General features: G+C 46.0%; 1 protein-coding gene across 4 annotated transcripts in view; it reads left to right on the forward strand.

The window, feature by feature from the left end:
- Positions 1-3,863: 3,863 nt before the first annotated feature.
- The window catches only part of LOC140551149 (RNA binding protein fox-1 homolog 3-like), a 199,627-nt gene continuing 190,856 nt past the window's right edge, over positions 3,864-12,634 (forward strand). For all 4 annotated transcript variants that reach the window (XM_072674520.1, XM_072674518.1, XM_072674519.1 and 1 more), the window contains exon 1: positions 3,864-4,004. The gene's annotated coding sequence lies outside the window, so the exon portion shown is untranslated. The remainder of the gene's footprint in view (positions 4,005-12,634) is intronic.

The raw sequence follows: 12,634 nt of genomic DNA on the forward strand, positions 1-12,634 counted from the left end.
GACTGGCTTGGGTAGGATGGTCATGCTGGTAGACCAGATAAAGTATCAAACACAAACAAAAACACCCTAACAACAGCTAAACGTCTTGCGCTGGACTGGCTGGATTCTTCTGATTACTGCCACTGTTGACTGGCTGGTTGCCTGGTTGGCTGGTTGGTTGGTAGGTTTCTTGGTTGGCTGGTTGTTTGGATGGCTGGTTGGTTGGTTGGTATGTTGCTTGGTTGGTTGGTTGGTGGCTCACACAAAAGACAGCCATGATCTCTCCTGGCTGGCTGACTGGTTTATTGGTGGCTCACACAAGTTGGCTGGCTGGCTGGTTCATTGGTTGTTTGGTAGGTAGCTTGGTTGGCTGGTTGTTTGGATGGCTGGTTGGTTGGTATGTTGCTTGGTTGGTGGCTCACACATTTACATTTACGGCATTTAGCAGACGCTCTTATCCAGAGCGACTTACAAAGTGCTTTGCTATTTACCCAAGAAAGCCTTAGCTAGTTAGAATAGACTAATACAAAAGATACCTCCAAGCTTAGACATTGCTAAACACAATACAATAAGGCGACCATAGAACTATTCGTCCAAGTACTCTCTGAAGAGGTGGGTCTTCAGTCTGCGTTTGAAGACAGCGAGCGACTCGGCCGTTCGGACATCCAGGGGCAGCTCGTTCCACCACTTTGGTGCCAGGACAGAAAAAAGCCTGGACGCTTGTCTTCCGCGGATTTTGAGGGATGGTGGGTCGAGCCGAGCCGTACTTGAAGCTCGAAGGGCTCTTGGTGCGGATCGGCTTTTGACCATTGCCATTAGATACGGAGGGGCTGGTCCGTTCTTGGCTTTGTAGGCCAGCGTCAGGGTTTTAAATCTGATGCGGGCAGCTACAGGAAGCCAGTGGAGAGAACGCAGCAGTGGAGTGACATGGCTGAATTTAGGGACATTGAAGACGACCCGTGCCGCTGCATTCTGGATGAGTTGCAGGGGCCTGATGGCGCGCAGAGGGAGACCAGCCAGAAGAGAGTTGCAGTAGTCAAGTCTGGAAGTGACGAGAGACTGAACAAGCACCTGGGTGGCCTCTCTAGAGAGGAAGGGTCGAATTCTCCGGATGTTGTACAGAAGAAATCTGCAGGACCAAGTTACGTTTGCAACATGACTTGAGAACAATAACTGATCATCCATCACTACACCAAGGCTGCGGGCTTCAGTAGAGGGAGTGACCAGTGAGTTCTCGAAGGTGATGGCAAGATCGTTTCTTGGTCCAGCAGTTCCCGGGATGTACAGCAGCTCCGTCTTGCTGGGGTTGAGTTTGAGGTGGTGAGCCGCCATCCAAGACGAGACGTCGGCGAGGCATGCTGAGATACGGGTGGAGACCTGTGTGTCAGACGGTGGGAAAGAGAGCATGAGTTGAGTGTCGTCGGCGTAGCAGTGGTAAGAGAATCCATGGGAGGAGATCACTTTACCAAGAGAGTGAGTGTACAGTGAGAAAAGAAGAGGACCAAGAACTGAGCCTCACAAAAGACAGCCACGATCACTCCTGGCTGGCTGACTGGTTGGTGGCTCACACAAGTTGGCTGGCTGGCAGGTTCACTGGTTGTTTGGTAGGTAGCTTGGTTGGCTGGTTGTTTGGATGGCTTTTTAGTTGGTTGGTGGCTCACATAAGAGACAGCCACGACCACTACAAGCTGGCTGATTGATTGGTTGAAACAGCACGGCCAATACAAGAAACAGCCACGGCCACTACTGACTGGCTGTCTGGCTGGCTGGTTGCTTGGTTGGCTGTTTGTTTAGATGGCTGGTTGGTTGGCAGGTTATTTAGATGGCTGGTTGGTTGGCAGGTTGTTTGGATGGCTGGTTGGTTGGTGGGTGACACAAGAGACAGCCAAGCTGGCTGATTGATTGGTTGGTTGGTGGCTCATTCAAGAAACAGCCACGGCCACTACTGACTGGCTGTCTGGTTGCTTGGTTGGTTGGTAGGTGGCTGTTTGTTTAGATGGCTGGTTGGTTGGCAGGTTGTTTAGATGGCTGGTTGGTTGGCAGGTTGTCTGGCTGGCTGGTTGCTTGGTTGGTTGGTAGGTAGCTTGGTTGCTTAGTATCCTGGTAAGTTGGTTGGTTGGCAGGTAGATCGGTTGCTTGGTAGGTAGCTTGGTTGGTTGGTTGTCTGTCTGTCTGGTTGGTTGGTTGGTATGTCACGTGGTTGGTTGGTTGGCTAGTTGGTTGTTTTTTTTTTTGGTAGGTATCTTGGTTGGTTGGTAGGTTCCATAGGTGGTTGATTGTTTGGTTGGTAAGAAGCTTGGTTTGTTGGTTGGTTGGTTGGTGGCTCACACAGGAGACAGTCACTACCACTACTGGCTGGCTAGCTAGTTGGTTGATTACTGGAGAAACCTGAGGAGCAGCACTGCTGATGAACTGGAGGCTGTGACTATTATGATTGAGGTGAATCTGGAAAGAAAGTGTGTGCAGATAAAATAGATGCTGTGTGTGTGTGTGTGTGTGTGTGTGTGAGAGAGAGAGAGAGAGAGAGAGAGAGAGAGTGTGTGCTGTGAACATGGTATGTGACTGAACAAAGCAGAAAGAGCTGTAGAGAGATAAGCTGGAGAGAGAGTTGGAGTGCATCTCTGGGCAAGCTGGGATATCTGGCCATCTCTCCCTCTCTCTCTCTTTCGCTGCTAGAGTGTGTGTGGGGGGGTTTGAGCACCAGTGTTTGTGACAACATGGTCACATATCAACAGCTGAGCACACACAAACACACACACACAGACCCACACACACTAAACCAATACAGGCATATGTCAGAGAGAGAGAGAGAGAGAGAGAGAGAGAGCAGAGGAGCAAAGAGAAAGAACACAGCCAGCATGCTCATGTGGGGCTCACATGGCTAGGTGGGTTCCATGAGTGGGTTTGTCCATGTGTTGTTACTGGGACCCAGTTGGGATTCCCAAATGGGCCTTATTGTTACAGCCCACCCTAATCTTACTTGGGTCAGCCAGGCCCAATGGGCAGCGTACATTCTGGACGGGACCCATGCTTAATCCCACCTAGACCCATCACTGACCCTGGTGGGCATCCATATGTGGGGCTGAGACTGAACTTTCTGGTTCCCAATTGGGCTAAGGCTCGCTGGGACGATGACTAAGAACAGTGGGAGAGAGAGATAGAGAGGGGAGAGAGAGAGAGAGAGAGAGAGAGAGAGGGAAGAGAAAAAAGTGAGAAAAAAGGGGCGAGAGAGGATAAGAAAACAGAGAGAAAAGGAAAGAGACACACACAGAGAGAGAGAGAGAGAGAGAGAGAGACAGAGAGAGAGAGACAGGTAGATAGAGAGTATTCCCTCTGGCATTCAGGCAATTACTGGAGCTGGCACAGTTTTACCCCCCCCATCTCCCTCTGTCTCTCTATCTCAGGGCTTGCATGTGTGGAGCAAGGGGTGTAGTGGGGTGATCAGGGAACACCCTCCATGACACACACACACACACTTCATATCTTATATCTCTATAAAACACACCAAGAGTCCAGAACAATTGAAATAAAGTGTCATCTCAGAACTGAAGTGTGTGTGTGTGTGTGTGTGTGTGTGTGTGAAGCAGGTAGGCGGACCTCGTCTCCGTGCTGTCAGATGAGATGTGCAGCAGCGCGCCTTGCGTATGTGTGTGTGTGGCCGCTGCACTCGCGAGTGTGTGTCTCGCTCTTTATATCCTCATCTCAGCCCACCTCTTCACGCCCCCTTCTCTCTCCCTCTCTCTCTCTTGTTCCATCACACTCTCCCATTCCTCTCTCTCTCTCTCTCTCTCTCTCTCTCTCACTCACTCTTCCGCTCATCCTCCTGTTCTCCAGGATTTTCTCCTCCTTCATCTCTCTCCCCGTATTTGGAGCGTGTGCGTCGCCTCTGCACTCCTCTGTCTTTCTCTCCTTATCTTCTATATCTCTCACCCTCTCTCTCTCTCACCCTCTCTCTCGCTCTCTTTGAGTGTGCTGGGCTGCTGCAGATTTGCCTGCCTCTGAAGAATCCTCCACTCCTGGTTCGGGTGAGTCTTTCCACTTTAATCTTGCTCTTGGTTTTCCTCTCTCCTTCTCTTGCGCTCTCTCACTCTCTCGCTCTTTCTCTTTCTCTTTCTCTTCCTTTTCTCGCTCTCTCTTTCTTTCTGCCTCTCTTATCCTGCCTCTCTCACGCCGTCTCTCTCTCTCTCTCTCTCTCTCTCTCTCTCTTCTGTCGCTTCCTCTGTCTCTTCTGCTCTTCATGCCTCCTGATTTACTGTGCTGCTTGTGATGGTACCTGAACATGCAGTGGAGAGGCAGAGAGAGAGAGAGAGTATATGTGTGTGTGTGTGAGAAAGAGAGAGAGATAGATACAGTAGGAATGCAGGAAAAAAGATGTGTGTGTGTGTGTGTGTGTGTTTGAGAGAGAGAGAGAGAGAGAGAAAGAGCGAGAGAGATAAAGAAGCTGTGAACATTGATGAGTGTTGATTCCAGATTGGCTGATGATGCGTACATAAAGAAAAACAGAGAGAGAGAGAGAGAGAGAGAGAGAGAGACTGTAAGAGTCTGAGAGAGTTTAAACTGACTCAGGTGATCGGCAGCTTTGTGACACTCTCACACACTCACACACACTCTCTCTCACACACACACATCTGTCTGTACTGGACCCCCGGTGTTTTCCTCCTCCTCCTATCTGACAGCCCATATACATACACACCCAAAAGTATTGGGACACCTGCTCATTGATTGAGAGTATTAAAAAGAGCTGATCCTGCTTTTGTTGGAGTAACTGCCTCTACTGTCCAGAGAAGAAAAGGCTTTCTACTAGATTTTGAATATGCAGGCATTGCTGTGAGGATTTGATTGCATTCTGCCACAAGAGCGTTAGTGAGTTCAGGACGTTGGATGATGCTCACCATCCCACCTCATCCCAAAAGTACTAGATAGAGCTCCACCACCATCCATCCATTCCAGAGAACTCAGTTCCTCCACTGCTCTACAGCCCCTCAATGCTGGGGGGCTTTATACCCCTCTATAGCCCACGCCTGGCATTATTGTGCCAATAGGGTCATGATCTTTATCTGCTCCAGAGAGTCCAAAATTTTGGCAGTACATGGATATGGAGCTTAATTTTCTCCTCTTTCTGTTATTTTTATTTGATGGGGCCAGTATTGGTGGTCTACCAGGTCTGGTGGAGGTGTTAGGGTTCTCATCTGCTCAGAAAACAGTGGTTCTATGGTGGTTCCATTGCCATTATTAGAATGCCTGCACTGAGACAGGGCAGGGCCTCCCTCTGCTCACAAAACAGCCCGGACGTTGTAAACACTCCTTTGCTCCATGTTGGCTTGATTACATCACACAGTTCCTGAAGATTCGACCATTCTACCACATCCCAAAGATGTTCTACTGGGTTCTGATCTGGTGACTGGGCAGAACCAGCACTGAAGAACACTGAACTCATCGTCATGTTCATGAAACCAGTCTGAGAAGACTCTACTTTGCGACCTGGTGCATCATCATGGAATCTGGAGGAAGCTGCTAGAAGATGTAAACTGTGGGGATGAAGGGATCCACATGGTGGCACCACCTCCACCAGCCTGGACTGTGAACACAAGGCAGGTTGGGTCCATGGATTCATACAGTTGGCCCCAAATTCTGACTCCACCATCAGTAGTGATGATCCTCAGCAGAAATCCAGACTCATCAGACCAGGCTGCACTTCTCCAAGTCCAGGCTTCAGCTGTCCAGTGTTGGTGAGCCTGTGCTGAGCCACTGCAGCCTCAGCTTTCTGGTCTTGGCGGACAGAAGTGGACCCTGACTTGGTTTTCGGCTGTTGAAGCTCATCCTCCTCAAGGTTGGAGGTGCTGGGGTTCATTCTGAGAAGCTTTTCTGCTCTTCACAATCATACAGAGTGGTTATCAGAGCTACTGTAGCCTTTCTGTCAGCTCCAACCAGTCTGTGGCCCTCAGAATCGCAGCTCACTGGATGGGTTTTCTAAGATCACAATCTAAGAGACTGACGAGTTTAACACTCAAATGGGGGGAAACCTGATATTTGTGAAGTTCACTGCTACTGGGATTGGCCCAAACCATCCGAAAATGCCCATGACTTTGTCTGAATGTTGCTGTGGATGCTGCTCTGTCTCTCTTATTAATGTGTCTGTATTAGTGTGCACCAGGCCTTTACTGCTAGTCCTACTTACTGATTAACACCTTCATTTACTAATTAACTACGACTCCAGCAGAGGTGTAGGACCATTAAACTTCTGACTGACGACAGCTGGCCATGTATTAGTGCCCCATCCTCTGAAGCCCAGGTCCAGGTGTGGAGGAGGAGCTATGGGGAGCAAGGGCTTCTGGGTAAAGCGGCTTTACCAAAGCGAGCCTGGAAATGAGCACTGCTTCACCAATTATAGCAGATTACAGCAGATCCACACCACTCAGGAGATCTAAAAGCCTCCTGTTTGTTCAGCCCAATAAGGAAAGAGAGAGAGAGAGAGAGAGAGAGAGAGAGGGTGACTGACTGGGAAGATCATTTCTAGGCAGAAAGACTGTGTGTATATATATATATATATATATATATATATATATATATATACAATAGTTCAGGCTAATGGCTTGGGTCTGCCTCACAATAGCAGTTTGCCACAATTAGCCTGATGACCGTTTGTGTGTCAGTTTCAGAAACTGGTACCTGATAATAGCCACAATTAGCACACGTGGGCTTTTCTGTATGTCGATCTAAAAACAGAAGCATTGGAGAAATGCTGAAATATCATATTTCCATGCTTAGCACCAGTACAGATTTTCCCGTTATCATTTATGATGAACGTATGGTGAAATCTGAAGCCTTTGTAGCGTGTAATACAGAGCAACAGATGCTGCCACTATATACACCCTATATAAAGCACTGACAATCCACAACGCACTGGCAATACTGTACTGAATTTACTAATAAGTACAGAATTATAAGCAATTACCAACCTATACTGTAGTACCACCTTCACAAACAAGTACCAATCTGCTAAATCCTCATCCTCAATTCTGGCAAAATATGACACCCATAGACTACTACAAACATATGAAATTCGAAAATATGCTTTTTAATAGAGTACTACCAGTGTAGTACTCAGTTGATAAAGAGTACCAACCGATAATAGTACTACCATCCTATAGTACCCCCTGAAGAAGTACCAACCCATATAGTACTGCCACATTATAATACACCCTGACGAACCTGTATAGTATTAATACACAATAGTACACCCTGAAGAAGTAGCAACCTGTCTAGTACTACCATCCTATAGTACCCCCTGAAGAAGTACCAATCTGTATAGTATTAATACACAATAGTACACCCTGAAGAAGTACCAACCCATATAGTACTGCCAGTGTAGTACTCAGTTTATGAAGAGTACCAACCCGTAATAGTACTGCCACACTGTAGTACACCCTAAAGAAGTGCCATTCCATATAGTACTGGCACACTATAGTACACCCTGAATAAGTACCATCCCAATTTGGCAAAAGATAGTACTCCATGAATAGTACCAGTCCCAGTTCTAGGGACATAAAAAAACTTTATGAAGAGGTTTTTATCCATAGAGTATTACTAAACTGTACACCATGTAGAAATACCAGGACCTGTAGCACTGGCAAAATATAGTACGCCCTTGATAAAAAGTACTAGCATAGAGTATTGTCAAAGAAATTAGAGGTAGTTATTCAGCAAAATGACATAGTACCAGTCCAAAATGTGCTGTACCAGTACTGCAAAATGTGGCAAAATGTAGTCCTGCCACTATAGTATTTACAGTCCATAATTTACTGGCAAAATATTACACGTCCTTCAAGTACCAACTTATAAAGTACCCTAATGAAAAGTTATAGGTCCATACAGCATCTACAAAATATAGAACCCCATTTTTTAATTAAGTATCAGCTTATACAGGATTGAGAACATATGGTACCAATTATAGTACTGCTGACAAAATAGATCCCCCTTTAAAGAAGTACCACAGTACTATCCTGAACTACAGATCTGCACTGGAGCTCCACACGTGTAGAGCCATTATGAAGAAGCTACAGAGATGAGTCCTGAGCTCATCCTGGATCATTAAGAAAGATGGTGTGGACCTTAATGTTGTGAATGTGCATTTCAATAGCGCTAATAAACGGATAACCTTGCTAAACTAGCCTGTCACTGCTACATAATGCAGGAACAATGGATGGAGGTACACTGAGCACCCTCTGGGGCCTCAATTTCCACAGAAGTCTTTCACCTGTGACGGTATTGATCAGCGACAGACCCCTTTTCGTCCCTCTATTTCTTTGTCTCCTCCGTCTTTGTGTCCCTGTCACCTCTCCCAGAGCTAGCACCATTAGCGAATGCGCTAACTCGGTGGTGGGGGCGTTACTTGAGGGCCGTTATTGGGGCCCCGAATGCCGATAATGATCACATTTAGCACGGCTGTGGACTGCGCGAGACAGTGATGTATGCTGTGTGTATCCCGCTTCCTCGCGGCAATGCTGTTGGGGTCCGGGTGGCGAAATCAATTTGTGGGAAGACTGGTGGCATGTGTGCCTATTAGCGCCCTGATAGGATCTTGGATGTCTGTTTCTATCTTTTCTATATATATATATATGGTGAAGGGACACACACACACACACACACACACACACACACAAACACACACACACAAGTAGATAAAACATTTGTTTTCCTATTTTAGTTTAAAAGGGTTTATTATCTGAAACTATGAGACATTCATTTGAATGTAGATAAAGCTCCCATGACGGCCACACCAATAACGTGATTCCAGGGCTGTCTCTAGACTACCAGAGGATGACCATAGAAATGTTTTTTTTTAATACCACCCCCTAAATATGCCATATTTCATATTCTGTAATATTCTAGGCCAGCATTGCATCCCTCAGCCTCAATGATTTGACAAAAATCCATCAGTGTCCATCAGAAACCCAAAACCCAGCAGATAAGCCCACACCCCGTAATCTAATCTATAGATTTCATATAAATGACATTTCTGAGAATATGGATTTCACTTATGTGCAACATATATTAATATATATATATATATATATATATATATATATATTTATAAATATATATATATATCCCAATCCGATTTTGTTTGGAAGTAAATATATATTTGTGAGTATGTATATATATATATATACTTTTTAATCCACAATAATTTTATGTCCACCACTGTCTATCAGAAACCCAAAACTCAGCAAAACCCAATATATTTTACTTATATCCACATTTTACTAGACAAACAGTGTGAATGTATCTCTCTCTGTATATATATATATATAGCTTGGGATGTCCTAATCTAATTTTGTTTGGAAGTAAATATATACATAACAAAAATCTAAAATAACCCATATATTACGCGTAAGTCTAAAATATGAGATGTGTATATATGAGTATATATGGCCACAGGTCTTCAGTTCTGCTTTTGAAGACCTCACCAGTAGCAAAGCTTGTTTAGCTTGTATCTACCCAGCTACCACTGAGGAAACTATCCTGATTGGACATTGTAGCGTTTCATAATGTATCCTTTTTTTGGTCAAAATATCTTAACAGTAGAACAAGACTAGGACTGTATTTCCCTGCAGAGTTTACAAACAATTTTAATTGTAATTGTAATTCTACTGAATTAAACTGAGCTCAGATTAGAGATCTTTTTTTATTTCAATTCTCAGAAATGATTAGACCTTCTCCGAAGACCTGGAAGGCCCTGAGGGTTCTCCACTGTAATATTCAGTAATCTCAGGATGTTGTAAAATTTGATATATTGACCACATGTGCGGTGATTTCGCTTGCAAAGGGATCATGTTATTGCAGTGGGAAAGTACTTGTGTGAAAATGACCCTTGATGGGGAAAAAGGCACCGCAGCTTCTTCTCTGAGCTGTAGTGTAGAGGTGCAGAGATGTGTAACTCGAGCCACGGCAGACAGACAGAGAGCTCATTCGGCGCTTTGAGTGTTGAGTGCTGTATTTTTTGAGGCAACCTTCAGATTTGATTGGGTTTTTGGGCGGCTGGACTGAGATGAAGGAGAATCCTCTTACTGATGTAAACGCTCCTTACAGGGAGGAATTTCCAGGGAAGTGTATGAGCTGAGTTTTGAACCAGGACTGCCATCAACTGCAAAGCATTTGAGCTACCGGCTTCCCTGGTATCACTGGTACTGGATCGTCCCTCCAAACTACGATTGCTGTCATGCAAAAAAAATCAGATCTTCTAAACTTGGTCGGCTTGGTTGGAAATTTCTGAGAGCCCAGTGTGGCTGCACCTGTGAAACACCTCAAAGCTGCACACAAAAGCTTTTCTGGACAAGCTGAGGGATGCAGAAGCAGCATCTGAAGGTAGAGAAGCATGTGGACTGAGGCAGTAGAGTCATACCACAGGATGACTCGGGTTTTTGGGTTACACTGACAGTTCTGGAGAGCTCCATAGTGCAGTAGCAGCGTTTCGGCCAGAGTTTAACCCCAGCCGAGGTTCTGCTGCTTTGTAGAAATGCTGTACCAGGATGACGAGCCCCTCCTATTCAAGCCCAGAACAGGGCCTGAGTGCGGGCGTGATTCTGAAGCTGCTGTTTGATGGTACAGCTGATTCGGGATGTTGCTTTAAGGACGAGAAATCTGGCTTATTTATCTTTTTCATTGTTGAGATGAAAATGCAGGTACCTTACTCTCCCTCTCCCTCTCTCTGTCTCTCTCTCTCTCTCTCTCTCTCTCTCTCCCTCTCTCCATCTCTCTCTCACACACTCCATCTCTCATCTTTCTCTCTCTCAATCTCTCTCTCCATCTCTCTCTCACACACTCCATCTCTCATCTTTCTCTCTCTCAATCTCTCTATCCATCACTCTCTCCCTCTCTCTTTCTCCATCTCACCTCTCTTTCTCCATCTCCCTCTCTCTCTCTCTCTTTCTCTCCTCTCCCTCTCTCTCTCACTCCATCACTCTCTCCCTCTCTCTTTCTCCATCTCTCTCTCTCTCTCTCTCTCTCTCTCTCTCTCTCCCTCTCTCCCTCTCTCTCTCTCTCACTCCATCTCTCCATCTCTCTCTGTCTATCCATCACTCTCTCCCTCTCTCTTTCTCCATCTCTCTCTCTCTCTCTCTCTCTCTCTCTCTCTCTCTCCCTCTCTCCCTCTCTCTCTCCCTCTCTCCCTCTCTCACCATCTCTCTCTCCATCTCTCTCTCCCTCTCTCTCTCTCTCGGAGGAGAAGGAGGAGGAGGAGGAGTGGAACGTGGGGCTAAGAGACTTGCTTTATTACAGCTCAGTTTTAGCTCATTTAAGCTTTAAGAAGAGTGAAAGGGAAGACACACACACACACACACACAGACACACACACACACAGACACACACACACACACAGACACATACACACACACACACACACACAGACACACACACACACACACACAGAAAGAGAGAGAGAGAGAGAGAGAGAGAGAGAGAGAGAGAGAGAGAGAGGGGAAGAAGGGGCCACACCGATCCAGCCTGCTGCGAATGTCATCTCTAGCATCACGGATGCTGGCTTGTTTACGTTGCCAGGAAGACGGTGCTGTCAATCATTACATCATCATTTTTTACACTACATATCCAAATGTTTGTGGACACCCCTTCTAACAAATGCATTCAGCTACCTCAAATAAAATGCACACACACACACACACACACACACACACACACACACATACAGCTTGTCTAATCCCTGTTGAGAAGTACTGCCAATAGAATAGGACTCTCTGGAGCATGAGAGTCGGCACCATGCTGCCTAATAATGACAGGCGTGGGATAGAGGGGTATGGAGCCCCCAGCATTGAGGAGCTGTGGAGCAGTGGAAGAACTGTATTTTCTGGAATGATGGATTGGGGTGGAGCTCCATTCAGTACTTTTGGGATGAGTTTGGGAAGTTAGGGAAGGATGAGGTGGGGTTGGTGATCATCCTGACAACATCCTGATCTCACTAACGCCACTCTTGTCGCTAAATGCAATCAAATCCTCACAGCAATGCTTCTCCAAACTCTAGTAGAGAATCTTCTCCCCTGGACAGTAGAGACAGTTACTTCAACAAAAGCAGGATCAGCTCTTTTTATTACCCTAAATGTCAGAAAGAAGCAATGAACGAGGAGGTGTCCCAATACTTTTGTCCAAATATGGAACACATTAATGCTAGTGCTGGGAGTGTGTGGCTTTTTGGGTCGCCATCCCTGGGGTCAGCTGTTTTATATGTTTTATATGTATAGGACCCTGTGTGTGTGTGTGTGTGTGTGTGTGTGTAAATGTAGCCTGTGGGACTCGCAGTGCAGCGTAAAGCTAAAGCAGAACACTTGCCCTGAGAGACCTTTGTGTTTACGGTGCAAATTCTTTCAACAGCAACAACCAAACGTCCACTTCCCAGGCTCTCGGGGGTGTGTGTGTTGTATGTGTACTTGTTAGAATGTGTGTGTGTGTATGTACCTGTGTTTTTGCTCTGTGTGTGTGTGTGTGTGTAAAGGTCAACGCGCTGCAGCTCTACAGCTGATACTCTAAATGTCTGTGTACCTAAAACAGTGCTGCTGCTGCGCTTAACCTGAAGACCAGGCCCATAATGAACACTACTGTGTGTGTGTGTGTGTGTGCTTGTTTACATCATTCCTGATTGATC

This window comes from Salminus brasiliensis, chromosome 3 (genome assembly GCF_030463535.1).
Source record: "Salminus brasiliensis chromosome 3, fSalBra1.hap2, whole genome shotgun sequence".
In the NCBI taxonomy this organism is placed as follows: domain Eukaryota; kingdom Metazoa; phylum Chordata; class Actinopteri; order Characiformes; family Bryconidae; genus Salminus; species Salminus brasiliensis.